The 5479-nt window shown below is 50.4% G+C and overlaps 1 pseudogene; it reads left to right on the forward strand.

The window, feature by feature from the left end:
• LOC105503082 overlaps positions 1 to 2552 on the forward strand; it is a 2866-nt pseudogene extending 314 nt beyond the window's left edge.
• Positions 2553 to 5479: the final 2927 nt, after the last annotated feature.

Below are 5479 nucleotides of genomic sequence, written 5' to 3' on the forward strand. Positions count from 1 at the left end.
GGGGTTTCTTTTTGTTGCTGTGATTTTCTTTTCTGCTGTAAGGTGGGTAATTAACCTTCAGAATATCCGCCGTAATCCCAGAAGTGAAAACTCATCGATCCAACATTAATATGTGCTTTGTGCAATTTTGAGTGTTCTTTGGCAAAGTCAATTCCATAGTTCATCACAGTCCCGTCTGTTCTTAACTGTGTTGAGCAAAAACGGCCCCACCCTCACCCAGTGTTGCCCTTGATCTAATATTCTAAGTGTCAGAGGTTCCATATTTTAATAGAAAATGTGCCCCGGCTGTGAGGTGGTGGAGAGTGAACGTCACTCATTGCCTACAGGCACAATTCCCAGTGAAGGCCTTACATGATGCTCAGCCGAGCTGGTTCTCGTGTGGCTTCTGTGTCTCCGACAGCTGCTGAATCCTCTGATCACACATCATGGGACTTACACACTTGAAATCAAACACATTTTTAAACTGTTTCTGTTGCTGAGAATTCCCACCTCATTTTTCCATGGACAAAATTATCCTTTATGTCGTAGTGCACTTAAAATTTGGTATTACCTAGAAGTCAAAGAAATATGATAGCCGTGCCAAACTGACATCTGTATGTAGGATTATTCTGTCAGAAAACCCTCTCCCAGTTCCCCTGCAGCTCTTCAGGAATCCCCATCTCCCCAGAGCTCTTTGTACCCATGGATGGCACCTCCAAAGTAGGGAAGACCCTTTGTCAAAAAGGGAAGCAGAAGGGGGATGAGAGGGTCTTGCAGGCAGAGCTGGAATGGACTTCCACTCTGTTTCTTGCCAGCTGTGTGATGCTGGGTGAAATTTCTCCTTCCTCTGGGAATCTCTGTTTTCTTAGATTTGGAGCAGGGTGGTCACACTGACCTTGCAGATTTCTGAGACTCAGAGACAGCATGTGAAAAGCCTGGAGGCCATTCTCGTAAGAGTAGCCGCGACTCATGTGTGGACAATGGGCTTTTCATGCTTCTCTTTGTGTTTATCTGATGCAAGGAACATGCTCTGGTGATGGTGGTGAGGGAGGAATGAGGATAGACATAGACACGCCTGTGTCAGAAACATGCTTCTTTGTTACTGGGTTATGACTCTGTCTTCCCAGGGACAGGCCCCCAGCCTGCCTACATTTGCAGACAGAGTGACATGTGGGGATAACAGTTTGTCCCCATGACTTTTCTTTACTCACTCCCCTGCTGTCGGCAGGACTCAGTTGAAGGGAGACTTTATGGCATTGATGCTGCCATTTTGAAACCTGGCAGAGGGAAAGGTGCAAGGGACTGTCACCTGCGGCATAAGGTGCAGCTTGTGTTGGTTTTGGTGTTTTTATCCATCATATTCATATATTTCAAAACATTTTCTCCTCCTGACTTGCAGGTCAATGAGGCTGCAGTGGAAGCCTCATCCTTTCTCAGAATGGCCCTAGTTGCCCGATCTCAGGGCTGGCCCTTCAGGATCACTGATGGGCTGCCAGCTTCCTCCTCCACCTGGATGTCATCTGGGAACTCAACCACTCCCTCCATCTGAAGGTTTTATGAGACCTCAAAAAACTCCTCCACTCGACTGTCCTCTGGGAACTCAACCACGTCCTGCACTAGAGAGTCCCCTGAAAACTCAACCACCTCCTCCACTCGAGTGTTGTCCGGGCCCTCATCCAGCTCCTGCAGCTGTCAGTCCTCCAGGACCTCATCCACCTGCTGCAGTTGTCTGTCTTTCCAGATCTCATCCACCACCTGTGGCTGTCAATCCTCCCGGACCTCAATCACCTGTTCCACCTGTTGGTCCTCTGGGACCTCACTGACCAATGGCATGCGTCTGTCCTTCGGGACTTAATCCACCGCCTGCAGCTCTCAGTCCTCCGGAACCTTATCTGCCTCCTGCAGCTGTTGGTCCTCTGGGACCTCATCCACTCCCTGCAGCTGTAGGTCTTCTGGGACCCCACCCACCTCCTGCAGCTGGTGGTCATCTCAGACCTCATCCACCTCCTGCAGCTGTAGGTCTTCTAGGACCTTATCCACCTACTGCAGCTGTTGGTCCTCCAGGACCTCATCTACCTCCTGGACTTGTAAGTCTTCTGGGACCTCATCAACATGCTACATGTGTCTGTATTCCAGGAACTCATCCACCTCCTGCAGCTCTTGGTCTTCCCAGACCTCATCCATGTGTCTTCCCTCCAGGACCTCATCCATCTTTTATAGCTGCATTTCCTCTGGGACATCATTCACCTTTTTGTTCTGTGAGGCCTCTGGGACCTCCGACTACATCTCCACTTAGTAACCTCTGGATTCTCAGCCACCCCTTCTGGGTGGCGTCTGGCCCCTCAATAACCACCTTCACATGAATCTCCTCAGCTGCTTCAATAATCTCCACTCATGGGCCCTGGGACTTTAGCCACCTCCTCCACCAGGGTCTCCTGTAGTACATCTGCCACCTTCTCCACTTGGCTGGCCTCTGCTATCTGAACCGACTCCTCTAGGACCTCAACCAGCTTCCCTACCCATTGTGGCCTCGACCACCACCTCCATATGTACTACTTGGTATGTTTATCTGAACAGTATGAACTGAGTTGCAAAATGGATTCATCTTTCCTTTTTTGAATGAATAGAAATGTCACAGATTGTACTGCAGGGCTTTGCAATACGAGGGTAGCACTGGCTGAGGATGTGGTCACTTTGCTCAAGTTTCTGAGACTACAAGTCATTTGCATTATTTCCTCATTATGACCTTGGCAGCAGGTATCTTCTGCAGATGAGGAAAGAGTTTTTTCCATTTTGGAGGGTTGGGGCAGAGTCTCACTCTGTCACCCAGGCTGGAGTGCAGGGGTACACTCCTGGCTCACTGCAACCTCTGCCTCCAGGGCTCAGGTGATCCTTCCACCTCAGCCTCCAGAGTGGCTGGAACTACAGGTGTGCAACACCATGCTTGGCTAATGTTTTTTTGTTTTACTTTTTGTAGAGACCATGTTTCACCATGTTGCTCAGGCTGGTCTCAAGCTCCTGGAGCCATGCCATCTGCCCACTTCGGCCTCCCAAAGTGCCAAGATTACAAGTGTGAGCCACTGCGCCCAGCCAGAGATTGTTTATAGAAGCTAGAAATACCAGTTTTACAGGTGTGTATGGAACCTGGGCCATATGGCCAGCTCTGTGAGGGATGAGACCCGTTCCTGACTGGCAGAGCATCCTGTGTCCTGCAGCAGAGAGACCCACACTGAAGGGCACAGAGCTTCTGACCACCCCAATGGAAGCACAAGTGAAGGGACGCAGGGTGTAGAAGGAGGAGAAGAATCTCCTGGGAGTAAACGGGGCTGTGGAAGAGAAAGATGAAGCGAGGAGGTGTCACATGGGGGTTTGTTGGACTCAGATGGAGCTGGAAGGCTGCTGCTAGCCAGGCAAGCAGTGTGAGCAGGAGCGTGGAGGCTGCGTGAGGGCCACACACAGCCGCCACGGGAGCTCAGATAGCACAGTGTGTACGGGGAATTACCCCCACAGCACTTCCTTGTTGCCCTACAGCCTTTAGTCCGTTATCGGCAGAAAGATGATTCTTTCCCTGGGTGTGTGAAGGCTCTGGATCAGGGTGAATGAATGCCTAGAGGTCTGAAAAATTTAGCTTGGTTCTGTCAGGGGAACTTGTATCCCTGAGTTTTTATAGCCCAAGGAGACTAGCAATGAGGATGGGTCTGGTTCAGTGCAGCTGCGGCCTTGGCCTTCAGAATGAGGCCGACTCTGGCCAGAAACTCAAGGCCAATCCTGAGCTGCTCTGGCCTCCTCTGATCTCCAGCACCCTCTCCTTCCCACCCACGACTCTCAGCTTTGCGTCTCCCAACCTTGGCATGCAAAGTGCTTCCCCTTCCCTGTGTCTTTGCTGCCTAAGCCCAGACACCAACTCTCAGTAGGGCTCAGAGCCCCAGCTTTCTCAGAAATGAGCTGGGAATGATGTGATTATGAGGTCATGGTGAGGGCAGGGAGACCAAGCTCGTAAGGAAAGCATCTTGCAAAACAGCTGGTAGGTGGTAGAGCCTCACCCTTCCCGCTGGTTAAATGAAAATATTCCCAGTCAGAAGATCAGCAAAAGATGTTCATTGTAGTTCATTTAATAAACCTTAGGGTGTAATAGCTCAGGTTCTGGGATTTCCAGTTTCTCTTTCAAAAGATAAGGGAAAGCCCCTGTCTCCAAGATTAGAATTCAGATCCTTACGAGATGAAAAGATTCTAAAAATGCATACACAGTTAAACTCTGAGATTTACATCTGCGATCTGTGGATAATTATTCTCCATGACATACAGACACAGATGCGGCCACACACAGACGTATTCAGCAGGGGCACAGATATTTCAGAGAAGACAAAATGTATATTGGGCAAAAGAAGGTCACCTGGAAATAAACCGAAATCTTTTTACCTTACAGGACAATTTTGAAATTTGAAGAGTCTCCTGGGCCATGATATCTTGGAAAAGTCTCCACCATATTTGATGCCCCATGCCCTGTGCTCCCTCCTCTCTCTCTTCCATAGTGTTTCCCTTAATAAACATTTGCAGTCCTATCTTTCTGGGTGTCCGCTTCCTGGAGGACCAGTTCACACCCCAAGGTATACCAGGTGTGACTCCTTATATACTTTTCAAACTCAGGCAGATACTTACTGCCTTGCTGGCCACAGAAGCAGGGTTACCCTTTGGGTAGTGTTGACTGGGAAGGGGCCGAGGGGGCCTTCTGGGATGGGGGAATACCCTGTATCCAGCCATGGGTGGAGGTTGTGCTCATTCATTCTAGAAATAGTCACTGTGTTCCTAGTGACTGCCCATGGTGCCTTGTGAGCAGATGGACAGGAATCCATCCCCATGAGGTGGCCAACTTCTCCTGACAGGGAATAGAAGGGGGCCCAGCAGCAGCTGTGGAGCCCATGAGGAGCCTCGCAGAGACTCAGGGTTTGTCAGAGCCCATTCCCCACTGCGCCAGCTGCCCCCCATATCACCAACTCCAGGTGGCTCTAAGGGAAGTTGAGCTGGGTGTAGACATTTCTCCATAAGTCCTGTGCCCCCCACCATCTTCCTGTAATTTTTAAATTGTGTGATAGGCAGAGGTTGGTGGTGAGAGGCTCAGTGAGCAGGACTGGAGAGGAGTAGAGAATGCAGGGGTGAGGTCGGTCAGAGGACGGGACAGGCAGAGAGAAGACGAGAGAAGGGATGAGAGAGGGAGAGGAAGAGCAGAGAGAAGGAGAAAGACAAGGAGGACAGAGAGAGAGAGGTTGAAACAGTGAGAGAGAGGGAAGGGAGAGAGAGAGGAGGTGGGGGGTGAGGGGAGAGAGAGAGGAGGTAGGGGTGAGGGGAGAGAGAGGGATGGAGATGGGAGGATGGAGTCATGGAGAGAAGTTGACTTGGGCCCAGGGGGAGAAGAGGAAAGATGGAAGAGACAAAGACAGAAGGACCCACAGTGAGAACCAAGGGAGCTGGAGGGAGGGAGATGTCCAGAGAGCTGGCCAGT

This window comes from Colobus angolensis, unplaced genomic scaffold (assembly GCF_000951035.1).
Source record: "Colobus angolensis palliatus isolate OR3802 unplaced genomic scaffold, Cang.pa_1.0 Scaffold12, whole genome shotgun sequence".
Classification (NCBI taxonomy): Eukaryota; Metazoa; Chordata; class Mammalia; order Primates; family Cercopithecidae; genus Colobus; species Colobus angolensis.